Source organism: Hipposideros armiger, unplaced genomic scaffold (assembly GCF_001890085.2).
Source record: "Hipposideros armiger isolate ML-2016 unplaced genomic scaffold, ASM189008v1 scaffold_105, whole genome shotgun sequence".
NCBI classification, from domain to species: domain Eukaryota; kingdom Metazoa; phylum Chordata; class Mammalia; order Chiroptera; family Hipposideridae; genus Hipposideros; species Hipposideros armiger.
The window spans coordinates 890199-906906 of record NW_017731455.1 but is presented as its reverse complement, the minus strand read 5'-3'; positions in this window follow the sequence as shown (position 1 = coordinate 906906).

Genomic DNA, 16708 nt, shown 5'->3' with positions numbered 1-16708 from the left:
AAAAAAAAAAAAAAAAAAAAAAAGGTAAATATATGTGGTAATGGATGTGTTAATTAACTAGATCGGGGAATCCTTTCACAGTGTATGTATATATCAAATCACCACCATGTTTACTTTAAGTATCTTATAATTTTATATGTCAATTATGCCTCAATAAAACTGAATTTATTTATTTTTTCATTTAAACCACTTAGACCAGTGTCATATGGCATACAATTGGGGCTCAGCAAGCTGTCATTAGCTGTTTTTAATATTATGATGACTGGACTTCCTATGGGACAATCAGTAATCATAATACACAATCTTCTCTTGAAAGAGGGAGGGGTGCTCTGAGTCAGGATGTCAGTTCTGCTCGTAACAGCTCCAGAGTAAAAGGAAATAATTATAAGAACCATCTGGAAGGCAAACAGGGAAAAAGGAGTATGGGCAGAAGAACACACTGTGGGTAAGACTCACGGACCTGAGTTTAGATTCTGGTTCTGCCCTGGCCAGCCTAGTGACCTTGGGTTGCTTTATAAGCTCTCTGCCCTCCGTTTCCTCATCCAGAGGTGAGGATAACCAATATTTCCTTCCTATGAGAGGCTGACCACAGGGCTGGCCCAGAGCCAAGTGGCTATAACCATGACCTGCATCACACAAGGCAGCTCAGAAAACTCTGAATCCTTGAGAGCAGGATGCCCCAGAGAGCATAGGGGGTGAGAGGTGGAAGGTGTGGTTGAGGTTGGTTTCTGGAGGTGGAGAATTTGCTGGGGATGAGGGATTGCTGGGGGGGTTGCTAGGGGGTTGCTCCCACTCCTTCAGGGAATGTTTCCCTGAGGAACTTGACTGCTGATTATTTAAATAATACCAAAGAAGGCCAGCTAGGATTGAGGAGAGGTAAGGCCTTTTAACATATGCCTGCTTCACTCTCCTCCCGTCTCCCCAGGGAAGGGTAAGTCAGCATGTCTAAAATGTCTATAGGTTGAATTTTGTCCCCCAAAAGATCTGTTGAAGTCCAAACCATCACTGTGTGATGACAGAGGCAGAGATGGGCATGATCAGGTGCCAGTCAGGGATCAGAGGTGAGGAAGGGTTCTACCCAGAGTCTCAACAGCCCTGCCAACACCGGGGTTTCTGACTTCTGGCCCCAGGCTGAGAGAGAATAACTTTCTGTTGTTTGAAGCCTCCTAGTTCATGGTACTTTCTTACTGGCAGCCACGGGAAAGTGGCAGGGAGAGGAAAGGGACTCCAGGAGAGAGGGGTGTTAAAGGATTGTGTTCCTTGATCTGAGAGCCCAGGGAGCCAGGTGAGGAATGCACAACCAGAGGGGCCTCAGGGGCTCGTCACCCTGTCCCCCACCCCATAAGGGCTTGAGCTCAATTCCAATGCCAGGGCTACCAAGGAAGCAAGATGTTTGGACCAAGTGAGGATAGGAGGCAGGGGAGGAACGTGAAGCAAGGATCCATGACCCAAGGAGGAAGGACTCTGACCTCCACAAACCTCCACAGCCTCCCCCTGTTCTAGCCTCCAGGCGCACCTCCTTTCACACGAAAACTCTGGCCAGGCTGGTCTAATTCTTTCCCTGGAAAAAACACCTTCGTCATTCGCGCGCCCCCCCACCGCCTCTGCACTTATTGCCCTCTGCTGAGTGCCCGTCTTTCTCCATGCCTCAGCCCACCTGGTCTGCACATCCCACTTTGGCAGCTAATCCTGTACTTGCCAGTAAATCACGTGAATTCTTTTGATTTGGCAATGTGACCCTGTCTTACTGTTTTGTGACTTAATTTTTCATGCGTTACGTCTTGTTCTCCTGACTGTATCTGGAATGCCTGGGCTGCAGCAACTGGGTGTGCCTTTCTTAGTAGCACTTTCATCATCAAACTCTGAGATCTAGACAGCAGGATGTATGTTTGTTTATTTGATTCAGCACAAGTATATTGGCTATGAAGAGCTGGAAATCTGGAGTCGTTTTTAGTTCTGCCATTGGTTGGTTTGTAGCAGTATCATTAAAGTCAGACAGACTTGAGTTCGAATCCTATCGCTTAATAGCTGTGTGACATTGGGCAGTTATCTAACTACTGTTTGCCTCCTTTTCCTCACCTGTTAAATGAGATTCATAGGTTATTGTGAGAGTCACAATGCTGTGTGTTTGGCACGTAGTATGTCTTCAGAATTCATCTGTGGAGTGAATAATTTCTGTAAGTGCTTAGCACCACGCCTACCAGTTAGGTTCCCTGGGAAGCAGACTCTGAGACAGAGCTACGGTTTATTAGAGGCTACTCCTGGGATCAAAACATGGGGAAGGGAAGGGAAGGGAAGGGAAGGGAAGGGAAGGGAAGGAAGCAGAGTTGAGTGGAAAGAGAAGTTGGACCATGATCAAGTCTCAGTGGAGACTTCAGCCAACCCCACAAAAGTTCTGAAGCTGGGGTGACCCTTCAGAACTGGCACAAAGGCTCTCAGCATTTCCACATGACACCATCCCAGGTTCAAGTCTAATAGAAAAGTGAGTGTGCCTCTCCCAATGGCCCTAACGAAATCCTTATTACATTTCTTTGGCTCTGACTGGGTCATGTACCTACTCATGAACCAATCTATGGCCAGAAAATGTTATAATCTCATTGGCTGAGCCAGAGTCACATCCTTACCTCTGGTACCAGATGTGTCATCAACTGCACCTGAAGCATGCATATTGAAAACTGGAGAATCTGTGCTTCCCCTAGTGGAAAATCTAAGAGAGCCAGAGATGAGTGGATGCCAGACAGTGAATGCCTGACAAATGTCTCTTCTCAACCGAAAAAGATGCTAACACACCAACAGCCTCTGGTATGGCAGGTGCATAGGTGCATGAAGGATGTGATGGTGTGGAAGGCAGTATGCCTTTCAGGTTATCTCGCAAAGAGGAAGGTATTCAAAAATGTTTGCTGAAATAAAATTAAGTAAATATGCCAAGTAAACAGGGGTGGAGGGTTGGGGGGGGACATCCATTCAGTAATCCTCAAGCTGAGCTTTAAGTCTTGGCCTTCAGGGGCTTCTGAACTGTTGGATGATTCTTCCTGATCTGGATGCTGGTTTCATGAATGTAGTCACTTCGTGGAAATTCAACAAACTATACATTTATTATTTGTGTCTCTTTCTGCATGTACATTATACTTTCATGAAAAGTTTCCTAAATGGTAAAAGAAAGAGAAAAAAAAAGAAGTCTCACATAGTCCAAGGCATAGATGATGACTGCATTCTTTCTTCATGTTCTAGTCTTTTCTTTCTGTTCATAATCTTGGACAAATTGCAACTTCCCCATTGTTGGGTGTTCATTGCCTGAAGAACTATTTCATGAAGGGTGTTTTTTATGATCCAGTGTTCCTACAACCTCCCTACTGCCAACAATTACGATTTAGGCTTTTGAGGATGTGTTATGAAGATCATTACTAAAGCAACAGTTTTTTAAATGTGGGTTTCAGATCAAGCTTCAAGGATTCAAATAACTATCTAATTGTTTTGTTGTTGCTGAACTTGTTGAAAATAAGTGGTAGACACCATAATAGTTCACCCCTAAACAGCAAGTAGTCCCAAAGAACAAAGACACTTTCTTCTATAACCACAATATCATACCCAAGTGATTCAATGTTGATACAATGTGTAATCTGTTCATATGCAAATTTTCCCAATTGCCTAAATAATGAACTTTATTTTTGCTTTTTTGTTTAACTCTAAGATCCAGATTTTATGCTTTGTATTTGTTTTCTCTTTAGTCTGCTTTATCCTAGAATAGTTTCAATACTTTTTTTGGTCATTCATAACATTGACATTTTTGAAGAGTCCAGGTGAATTGATTTATAGAATTCATTTTCTATATTTGTCTTATTATTGTCTCATTACTAGATTCAGGTGAAAAAATTTTAGCAAGAAGACTACATAGGTGATGTGTATTTTCTGTTCCTCAGTGAGGTGGCCCATTATGCTGGTTTGTTCCGTTACTGATGGTGCTAAGTTGTCTCACTTGCTTGAAGCAGATCTTGTCTGTCTCTTTCCCTTGGTAATTAGAAATCATCTTTGGACTGATACTTTGAGACTATGTAAGTGTCCTATTCATCAGTTGTCATTCATCCCACAGTTTTAGCATTCATTGATGATCCTTGCCAGGATCAGTTATAAATGAAGGTTTTCTGACTGAATCAATCCTCCTACATTTATTAGTTGATTTCTCTTGTAAAGAAAGAGCACACACTGTTTTCTTTCTCTCTTTCTTCTCTTTCTCCTCCCCCTCCTCCTCCTCCTCTTCTCTCTCCCTTTATTCTCACTCTCTCTTTCTGCCTCTCTCCCTCCCTCTCCCTCTTTCTCTTGAGTGTTTGTGTGTGTGATACACATATAGTCTTATTTCCCCTTCTTTCTTTCACAAAATGTATTTAAGGACTCTTGTATATATATATTTTTTAAGGTTTTATTGGGGAATTGGGGGAGGGGAACAGACATTTGCTGTCCTTTTGTTCCTCAGTCTAGTTGTGGAAGATGTCGCTTCACTGGCCCATGTTGGTATTGTGATCATTGCGCTCTTCCCAGGTGAGGTGGATTGGTCACCAGTCCTTGGATAACCACTCACATAGCTCATGGCAGCCCACTGCAGCCCCACTGCAGCCTACGCCGTCCCTGGCAACTCTCCGCAGCCCAGCTCCAGGTCGAGCTGTTGTTCACCATCTTAGCTGTAGAGGATGCAGCATCACTGGCCCATGTGGGATCCGAACCGGAGGCCCTGCTGCTCAGAGCTTGCATCCCAAGCCAACTCCTAACCAATGAACCACTTGGCTGGACCCTCTTGTACACACTTTTAATAAGCTGTCTCTTTTGCCCATTTTTATATTGGGCTCATGGTCTTCCCTTCTCCGCCCCCCCCCCGCCCCAGTGCCCAATTTTAAGTCATCTTCATCTATACTAGGGAAATTAGATCTTTATCATTGATATAGGTGGCAAATATTTCCACCTAGTTTATTATTTTTCTTTTAATTTTGCTTATTATATTTTTTTGCCATATAAATGTTGCCTCATTTTTAGGTAGAGAAATTCATCAGTCTTTTCTTTTGTTGCATCTAGATTTTGAGGCAGAGTTAGAGAAGTTCCCCAACACTGAGATTATTTTTTAAATTATCCTGTTTACATCTAGTACCCGTATGATGTTATTTTTTTATACATAGACCTCTGATCCATTTGGAGTTTATTCTGGGGTACAGTAGTGTGAGGCATGGATCCAATTTTATCTTTCTCCAAATGGCCATCCAGTTGCCCCAACACCACTTATTAAAAGAACCAGCTTTTCCTCAGTAATTTGAGATATTATCTTTATCATACACTAAATTTCCATATCCACTTAGGTTTATTTCTGGATTTTCTATTTTATTCTAAGAATCTGTGTATTCATTTACCAGTTTCAATTATAGATCCTTTACAACATCATTTATTATTTGACAAGCTTAGTCTCTCTCACTTCTTTTTTTATTTTTTTGATAGCTATTCTTGCATGTTTATTTTTCCATGTGAGTTCCAGAATCAACTCCTCTGGAAAAACGTGTGGTATTAATATTTTAATTAGGATCATATTAAAATTATATATTAACTTGAGAATTAGATCTTTATGACGTTGAGTTGTCCCATCAAAAAACAAGGGATGTTTTTTGCTTTGTTCAAGTCACTTTTTATGCCTGTTGGGAGCATTTTAGATTTAGATTTAGCATTTCCTGAGGGAGGTTTTGATAATTTTAGTGGTAGTAAATAAAACACTTGACCCTCCAGCAGATCAAAGCAGAAGTTTTAGCACAGAAAAAGTGATACTTGAAGACAGGACAGAGCCAAGCGGATCGCCACATTGACTCCAGCTGTCCGTCTCACAGCCCAGAGGGACCGGAGACCTGAAACCAGATGAATAACTAACCAGGCCAGAAGGTGTGTCCATAGCCCTTTTTTGGGACTCAACCCTACCTTCCTGGAACCTCTAAAGATCCCAAAGGACTTACATGGGTGACTATACTTTCACGGCCACGCTTGCCTCTTATATATACTGTGTTTTCTTATGACTATGTAACTCCCTTTCTAGATGTTTACCACCACAGTATTCGGTAAACAACTCCCTAACAGACTATGTTAGAATGTCTACATAGTTTACATATTTGCTAATTTATTCCTAAATATTTTATGCTTTTTGTTTCTATAATAAAAGGGGTTTCTTTTTCATAATCTCCGTTAAGTAGTTATTGTTTATACAAATATAAACAGTTGCATATTTGTATATTATTTATCTATATGAAATTTTGCATGTATATGTATATTCTTCAGAATTATTTTGCTTGTGTTTGCTTTATTAAAACTTTTGAGTTTTCCAACTATATAGCATATCATCTACAAATAGAGATAGTTTTATTTTTTCATTTTTAATTCTTATGTTTCTTATAGCTTTCTTTTGTCCAGTTGCATGGGTTAATATCCCCAGTATTATATTGAATAGTAGTGGACATTCTTGCCTTGTGCCTGAGCTTGTGTGTTTAGTTATTAAGTAAAATCCTGATTTTAGGAATGAAAATACATTCCTAATATATACATTTATTTTATATATATGTATATTAAAATGAACTCATTAATTCATTTTTCTATTTAATGTTTTGATCGTGAATAAGTATTTAACTTTATCAAAAGCATTTGCAATATCTATAGACAGTCATATAATTTTTTCATAAATTTATTATGATGAACTATATTAATAATAGTATCAAACCATCTTTATGTCCCTCTATAAACCCCATTTAATCATGATGTATTGTTTTTAATGTCTTTGGAGTCTGTTTAATACTTTATTCGAGATTTTTACATAAATATGTATAAATAAGGAAGATGTATATTTTTTCTTTTTTGTATTTATTGTATTTAGGCATTAATTTTACACTTACTTCATAAAAAGAGTTTGGAAGTTTTCTTTCTTTTTCTCTGCCCTAACATTAGGATTATTTGGTCTCTGAAGGATTGGAAAAATCCCCCTGTGAAATCATGTGATCCTAATGCTGTGTGTGTGTGTGTGTGTGTGTGNGAGAGAGAGAGAGAGAGAGAGAGAGAGAGAGAGAGAGAGAGCTTTGAGAGCTTTTTCTGTTTCTTCTATTTCTTCTATGGAATTGATTCTAAATAAGTCACCTGAAGACCCTTAGGGGTCCCTATAACCCTTTCAGGGTGAGTGCAAAGTCCCCCTTCACAACTAAATATCTGCATGAGGTTAAATTTTCTTTATATTCTTCAAATCAAACAGCATATAGTAAAAGACTGAACACAGAAACAGACATGAGAATCCAGCTGTCTTCTGTTAAGCCAAACATTAAAGAGATTTACAAAAATGTAAAACATTCTTCTCACTGAATTTTTTTGTAGAAAATATAGTTATTTTTCATAAAATGGTGTTATTTGTGTTAACATATAATGGGTTTGTTTGGTTTTTTAAATAAATAAATACTTTTATGTTCTCACTTTTAATATCTAATATGGTAAGTATCAATAAATATAACCCACATAAACAAAAGCTCTTTGTGTATCTTCAAAATCTGTTAAGAGTAGAAAAATGTCTTGAGACCAAAAAAATTGAGAACTGCTTGCTATCTTATAGGAATTGTTTAGTTTGTTTATTTGTTTGTTTGTTTGTTTCTTTTCTATCTTTACTATGGACAATTTTGCTAAATTATATTTTCTAATAAATTAAGAATTTTACCTACATCTTCAGTCTCTTCACAAAGAGTTGTGTAAAATAGTCTTATTTTTTTAATTTCCTCTTTTCCAGTGGTTGGTTATTTTGTTCCTGTCATTTATTTTGTATATTTTGCCTTCTTCCTTTTTCTTCATTAGGTTAACTTGTGCTTTGTGTTGATTTTGTTGATTTTTCAAAGAACTAGCATTTAGATATGTTTCCTCCTTCTTCTGTTTTTCTACTTTTTTAACACATTAATCTCTGCTTTAATAGTTCCACCTCTGGTTTAAATGGTATTTGGAAGCTAAACCAAATCATTTTTATGGTATGTGGAAAATGCAGAGGGAATTTATAATTATTGTAAAAGATTACTATTTCTGTTACCCCTTTTTCAAAAATCATATTCATTGTTAAAAAAATAGTTCCACTTCTGGCAGGGTGGGCTAAGCACACTGCAGCCTATTTGGACTATTAAAAGTAGTTTTCATTCACATGAGGCAGTCAGCAGTATACATCTGTGGTTTTGGCCCAGAGCTATGATAGCTCTCCAATCATCTTTTATAAAAGAGTCCAAAGGGACCTGGACAAGCTGGACATCCTACAGGGTATCACAATAGTCCTCTATTTTGATAACATCATGCTAATAATTCTGGAGGAGAAAGAGCTATGTTGGAGACCTTGAACTCTAAATGGTGAGAGATTCAACTTTATAAAGATTCTGTGGCCTGCCCCATTAGTAAATTGATAAGGGATCCAGTGGTCTGGGGCCTGCTAGGACATCCCCTCCAAAATGACAGACAAATTATTGCGTCTTGCCTCATCCACCACCAAAACAGAGGCAGAACACTTGCTTGCCTTTTTTGGGTTCTGGAAGCAGCACATTTAGTCACACTTGGGGTACTGTTCTGACCCATCTATCCAGGTGATACAGAAGGCTGCACGCTCTGAACGAAGCATGGACTAGAAAAGGGTTCTGCAGTAGGTCTGGGCTGCAGTATAAGTAATGCTGTTGCTGGGCCACGGGATGAAGACCTTGTGTTACTAATGGGCTTATGGAAGGAAAGGATGCTGTGTAGGACTTATTACAACCCCAGTATGAGAATCACAATGTACATACCCGAGTTCTGGAACAAGCCAGCACGTGTTCAGCAGAGAATTATACACCATATGAAAAATAGCTAGGTCCTGGAAGAGACAGAAACTTGCATCTTGCTGACCATGGATATCAAGTGACTATGTGGCTAGAGATGCTGTATTATATTTCTATTGATGTGTAACAAATTACCACAAATGCAACGGCTTAAAGAAACACAGGTTTTTTTAGCTCACAGTTCTATACATCGAAAGTCCACAGTGGCTCAAATGAGCTCTCTGATTAGGGTCTCACAAGGCCAAAATCAAAGGGCTGATCAGCCTGAGCTCTTATCTGGAGGTTTTAGGTGGGAATCTGCTTCCAACCTCATTCAGGTTGTTAGGAAATTCAGTTCCTTGCAGTTACAGGACTGATGTCCCCGTTTTCTTATTGGCTGTCAGCTGAGGGCCCCTCTCAGCTGCTTAAGACCATTCCACCTCGGGTGGCCCCCACCATCTTCAAACCAGTAACAGTGCCACAAATTCCCCCAATACTTCAAATCTCTCGGACACCCTTTTTTGCTTCCAACCAGAGAAAGCTCTACACCAGTGGTTCTCAACCTTTCACAGGGGTCACCTAAGACCATCGGAAAACACATATTTTCGATGATCTTAGGAACCGAGACACCACTCCTCTATTCATCTCCAGGCCCACATGGAGATACGCCCACATACGAGTACCTGGCGACCCCTGTGAAAAGATCTTTAGACCCCCAAAGGGGTCACAACCCACAGGTTGAGAACTGCTGCTCTACACTGTGAAACTCTCATGTGATCAGATCAGGCCCACATGGATAATCTTAAGGTGAAATGTGCCATATACAATAGTATAACAGAATCACAGAAGAGTTACCTCATCACATTCACAAATTCTGGGGATGAGGATAGGATATTTGGGGGCAATTTTAGAAATGGTCCCTCCCACAACTGCCCATCATGAACCTTGGAGGCACTAAGTTATCTTAGACCCACTAAGTCATAAGCTCAGGTAGGTCCAACAGCAATCCATTGCAAGATGGAAGCAGTATATTGGGTTTGGGCATTAGCAAGACCAGAGCACACAAGTAAGCTGCACTAGCAGGTGGCTGAGACCCCTCATTATCCATCACTTTCCATAAGGGCTTCTCCCTCAGTTTATATCAATGTTAACAAGGGAAGGTCCTTTATGACCAGCCAGCAGAGGGAGAAAAGGCCTCATAGATGGGCCATTTGGTACATGGAGCCAAAATGAAATGCTGTAGCACTCTGTAAGAGTGATGCGAGGAAGTTCTCCCAATGGGGAGAGCTTCAAGTGCTATACCTGCCACTTTGTGTGAAAACAGTAGCCCAAGATAAGAATATGCATAGAGGGCCTGCCAAGTGGTGCATTGGTTAAGAGCTGGCTTGGGACACCAGCTCTGAGCAGCAGGGCCCCAGTTCGGATCCCACATGAGGGCCAGTGACACTGCCCTCTACAGCTAAGATGGTGAGCAGCAGCTCAACCTGGAGCTGGGCTGCCATGAGTCGCCAGCGACAGCGTAGGCTGCAGCCCCTGCTGCAGTGGGCTTCCATAAGCTACCGTGTGTGGCCAGCAGCCAGCGTGAGCGGCCGGCAGCCAGTGTAAGCTGCCAAGAGCCACTGTGAGTGGCCGTCCAGAAGCTGGCGACTGATCTACCTCACCCAGGAAGAGCGCAATGATAATACCAACATGGGACAGTGAAGCGATGTCCTCCACAACTAGACTGAAGAAAAAAAGGACAGCAACTTGTCTGTTCCCCTTCCCCTGATTCCCCAGTGCTGTTCCCCTCCCCCAATTCCCCAATAAAATCTTAAAAAAAAAAAAAAAGAATATGCATAGACTCATGGGCACTGGTGAGTTGACTTGGCTGATTTGACAGGGTCCTGGAAGGGAAAGGCTGGAATATCAGGCACAAGGAAGTCTAGGGTAGAGGCATGTGGACGGACCTACGGAAGTGGGCATAAAGCGGGAAGATCATTGTATCACATCTAAGTGCTCACCAGAAAGCATTCACCATGGGAGAGACACTGACAGGCAAGCATCCAGAATGACTTGGCCAATTGACTATCAGTCAGCCTCTGTCATCGGCCATGCTGGTACTGTCACAGTGAGTCTGTCAATGAAATACCCAGAGTACCTAGAATGGAGGCCATTTATGACCTCAACAGCACAGGCTCCCAATCATTAAGGCTGATCTAGCTACTGCACTGCCCAATATCCAATCTACCAACCACAGAGACCAACACTGAGTCCCTGATACAGCACCATCACTCAAAGAAAATAACCACTTATAGGTAAATCATCTTTGGGGGTCCATTATTCCGCCTACCATGGATGATAAGTGTCAGTTCCAGCTTTAAGACCGGTTCCAGCAGTGGAGTCTGTAATCTGTCTCACTAACCTTTCTCTTGTAAGCTTTTCCTGAGAAGAAACCACCAGAACGTTGGAGGAGCTATTTCATGATAGGGTAAACTTATTATACAAAGCAGTTGGAACTGACAGATACAAGGAGTGAACTTTAAAGTTGATGTGGTAACCGCCCCATGTCTCTTTCAGGACCAACACATGCATCTTCTCACCTGCTAGAGGTGTTGGCTTCTGACAGTCACAACTGACTCCCTTTCTGGAAATAGCCCTCAATTGAAGGGCGTGTCCTCCCCTGGGGAAGCTTGCATCCAATAAATGGTCGATGCAGGAGTATAAAGTCCTGGCACCTTTGACTTAGGGTGGGACATCTCTGAAGGGCCACCCAAGCTCCTCTAGGATCAGGAGGATGAGGCCTCTGTGTCAAGGGCACTGCAGGTCAGCTTCCACTCTGCACAGCCCTGCTCCTTTCACCCCTCACAGGACTCCTCGGTAACCCTCCTGTACACAAATCTCAGTCTTAGGGCCTGCTTTTTGGGAAACTCAACTGAAGATATCTGCCTTTGGTTTTTATAGGAGGTATGTAGAAAAATACAGTCATGGGGATCATCCTCTGCTTTTTCAAAAAAATTATTGAGGACATTATTCTTTACATAACTTAGTGCTATCATAAAAAATTACCTTTCTAAAGTAGCAGAGGAGAAACATGCAGTGTATGTCCATAATAACAGCTTTGCAACTTACAATACCTCCATTTTTACCATGGCTGCCAGGGAGCTCAGCACCTATCTGAGTAATCACAGCAGCAGTTAGCATATGGCTTTAATTCTTACTCAATAGTTCCTATTTCTAGGCCATATTGTAATGCCTTCATTGTAAGCTACCTCAAGCCCTTTTTAAAAAGGGGCAGTGTATATATAAATTAAACACAATAACCCTTGCACCTTTAGGATAAAACCAGCATACTCTCACTAGTCTTAAGTCTGAATGGTACAACTCTTGTGGTTAGAGAATTGGCTCCTTCGGTTTATTAGCAGCCTGAGTTGAACAAGCTACCTAACCTCTCTGGTTTAGTTTCTGACCTAAAAAATAAAGATAACAATATCACCTTCCGGGGTGTTGTGAAGATCAATGAAATAACATTTATAAAATGAGCATGGAGATTCTCAGTTAATGAAAGCTGTCCAAACCACATCGGCACCCCCATCATTGCCATTATCCACATCATCACGACAAGGACAACAGTGGCAAGAGCTTTGAATAGAGTATGAGCACTGCTATCTCAGGGCCTTTGACCCAGGGAATGACAAACAAGCCTTTGATAAGGTTACTGTGGAATGAAAATAGTTTGGGGCTCCAAATCCTAAAGTATCTGAGTCCCTGGAACCTCTGAAATTCCCAAGTTCTGACAAAGGGCCAGGGGTGGCCCAAGTATGGGGGTCATCATTGATTTTGCAGATGGTAAATTAGTGGCCATTCAGCTTTATGCTAGACTTCCTGGAGTGACTGCCCTCGGCCTTAATTGGCAACTGTTCTTCTATTGCAGGGTTAGGTTCCCTGCTCTGTGCTCCCCCAGCAGCAAGGACTCCCCTCATAACCATCCTTCCTTGTAATTGCCTCTTGCTAGCTACACCCAAGCTGCTTGGCGAAGGCAAAGTGTTTTTGTCTTTATCATCATTGTATCCCCTAACATAGGACCTGACAATACAGAAGGTGCTACTTAAATATTTGTTAAATAAACAAATGTCCCCAAACTCTTTTAATCATCGCCCCTAAAAAGGGAAAGGAAATTAAGTGAATTAGAAACATTGTTAGCGTGTAGCAATTAAAAATGACAAACATGGATATTATGTGGAAACTTAGGAAAATAATTATGTGAGAATGTTACGTGATGGACAAGCTGAATTCTTCTTGACCTCACCTGAAATATTGGGGCTATGAACACCTACTATAGTGGTTTGTTGTGATGATAAAATGTTTAGCATAGTTCCTACTATGAACTATGAACATGTATTTGATAAATTATAGTCATTTTGTCATTATTTACAGTAATAGTATGTGAAAGAAGAAAAACAGAATGAAAATAATTCCTTTAGGCTGATTATGACCAATAAAACAATAGATTTTAACTATTACTTTTAATATAGCTAAATAATGTTATTTTACTTATAATTTCAAAAATTTTGTGATTAGAGTAAAAATGACCTGCATTTATTACTAGCTCTTTGGGCCTCACTGGTATGGTAAAAATAAGGATTATGCCCTATGTGCGTTACAGGGTTTCAGGGAATTAAATGAGTTCCCACATGTGAAGGTGTCTTGAGTATAGTCACCTACCTTTTCTAATTCTTTCTCTCTTGCCTCAATTTCCCTCTCTGGTGTCCTTGAGAAGGGTGTACTGGCCACAAGGAAGACTTTGAACAAGAAAGGAGAGTCAGCTACTGAAGAGCAAATCGAGTGGGGCTGGCAGTGACTTCAGGAGGCAGGGCTGGAGGGGAGCTGGTGACAAAATCCAGGGAGAGGGGACCCACAGAAAGAAGCTTGGAATGACTGGGAAGTGAAGACACATGCACAGCTCTAGCTTTCCACCTCCCATACCTGAGCATCCAATGATCCAGACATCAAAGAACCATTATTACTACCGGCTATTTGGATTTGAATGACAGGAGCCTTTGCCTCCGTCACCCTCAGGCTGAGAAAGACATAGGTCTTGCCTAGTCAATTTTCGCAAGTTACCAGAGCTCCAACAGCTTGATCAGCCCAGAAAGGTTAGTCCTGCTACTGGATTTGCCACTTTCTGACTCCAGAAATACCACGCATTCCAGCCTCTGTGTGTTCTACTCGCTCCCTCTGAGAACACACTGACAGAAATTGGATTAAGGGACGCTCACGCTTAATGTAAATTGTCACATGTATTTGGAGTTCTTTTCTTTTAAAAATCCAGCCGCCTCCTTTGCACCTGTTGGCAGAATATCAACTTTCTATGTTTCATTCATGCTGCAGGGGAGAGTCCATTATAGTTTCAATTACAAAGTCAGCGACATTTGGGCAGCCTTGCCAGGCACTTTCATTTAATCCTCACAAAAACTCTTCAAGGTAGATGCTAGTATGCCCATTTTTTGGACAAGAGAACTGGGTCTCAAAGAGGTTCAGAAACCTGAACAAGATCACACAGCAGAACGAGGATTCAAAAGGAGGCCTCTGGCTTGCTGAGAAAACGGCTCTTTCTACTGCATCAGGGTACAGACACAGAGTCTGGACTTCAAAGATTCTCTGTAAGTTCATACTTTAAGGCACTACTGCTGCCCCTAACATCTACAAAGAATAGATAAAATATTTTCAAAATTAATCTTTGTCCAAAAGCACAATGAACATCTCCAAGGACTGCTCAAAATGAGCCTGAAAACCAAAATCCTTAAGCACCTGAAGAAATTTAACCCTAAAAAAAAGCTAATAAGATCAAACAATAGGAAGAGACATATAATACAGATTAAAGTATTAGGACTGCCTGACAAAAAAAAATGTTAAGTGATATGCTTAGATTGCATTTTTCTCGTTGCATCTTAGCAACGAGAAAAGTGGTGCATGGTTTCAATTAGTCCCATTAACAAAGATGTTCATTTTGGTCACTTAAGATGGCATCTGCCAGCCTGTTCTTCGGTACGGTCACTCTTTTCCCCTTTTAGCTAAGAAGAATTTTGTGGGGAGGCCATTAGGATATTACTGCATTTGTGTAAACTAGAGTCAGCAGTGCATTCAACTGAAATAATGGCAAAGGAGGCAGGCATATTTCCTAAAACTCAAGAAATAAGAGCGACAGGCTATGGTAGTTGTTTGGACATGAGGAATGAGAGAGGAGGAGAAGCTAATGATGACATTTAGAATTCTGGTAGATGGAGGTGAGCTGTGGCACACAAGAGAGAGCATCTGGGGAAGATAGAAAGTTCAGTCTGTGGGTAGGTTCTTACTCCCAAACTGAGTCATGATTCTTATTTTAAATTTATTTTTAACTTAATTTTTGAATAGGTAATATATTCATGTGGTATGAAAATATTCAAATATACAGAATATTTTATTTGGAAATTAAACAACACACTTCTAAACAATCCATGGGTCTGAGTAGAAATCATAAGGGAAATTAGGATACATTTGGAACCGAATGAAAATGAAAGCACCACATATTAACATTTGAGGAATGCAGTTAAAGTGGTATCTAGAGGAATATTTATAGCTTCAAATGCTATTAGAAAAAGAGAAAGATCTAAAATCTATGATCTAAGCTTTCATCTTAAGAACCTACTAAAAGAAGGGCAAATTAAATTCAAGGTAAATAAATAGAAGGAACGAAAAAAAAAAGACAATGGCAAAAATCAAATAAATAAAATATGGACAAATGAATAAAAATCAATTAAATCAAAGGATACTACTTTGAAAGGATCAATAAAATTGATAAAAATCTAGCAGGAATAATAAAGCACTTAGATGATAGATAGATAGATAGATAGATAGATAGATAGATAGATAGATAGATAGATAGAACACATTATGACAGTCCAGATAAATTTCAGAAACATTATGTTGAGCAAAAGAAGTCAGACACAGAAGAATACATAAAGTATGCTTCTGTTTATTTGAAATTCTAGAAAAGGCAAATCTATTTTATCATGACAGAGCACATCAGTGGCTTCCTGGGAGTAGGGTTTGGAGAATGGTCTACAAAGAGGCATGAGAGAACTCTGGGGATGATAAAAATGTATTAATTTCTCTGAGGTATAGAACTATGAGTAGAATTGCTAATCATAGCCTAGTTTATGTTCAGTTTTATGAGACTATCAGACCTTTCTTGGAGAGGTTATACCACTTATATTCCCACCAGCAATATATGAGAATCTCAGTTGCCCTCTGTCCTCACCAACACTTGATATTGTAAGTCTTTTTCATTTCAGCCATTCTGGTGGGGGTGTGTGTTGGGAACTCCTTAAATGATTTTTTTTTAAGATTTTTATTGGGGAATTGGGGGGATGGGAACAGTGCTGGGGAATGGGGAAGGGGAACAGACAAGTTGCTGTCGTTTTGTTCTTCAGTCTAGTTGTGGAGGACGTTGCTTCACTGGCCCAAGTTGGCACCATCATTGCACTCTTCCCAGGCGAGGCAGATCAGTCGCTGGCTTCTGGACGGCCGCTCACTGCGGCTGTTGGCCGCTCACGCTGGCTGCTGGCTACACACGGTAGCCCATGGCAACCCACTGCCACAGGGGCTGCAGCCTATGCCATCGCCGGCGACTCATGGGAGCCCTGCTCCAGGTTGAGCTGTTGTTCAGCATCTTAGCTGTGGAGGGCAGTGTCACTGGCCCTCATATGTGGGATCCGAACCGGGGTCCTCTGGCATCCCAAGCCAGTTCTTAACCATCGTGCCACTCAGCCGGCCCTTTAAATGATTTTAATTTACATTCTCTGAAGACTTTTCAATGTGTATTGGCTTTTGTGAAATGCCTGTTGAAATTTTTTGCTTATTTTTTAAATTAAATG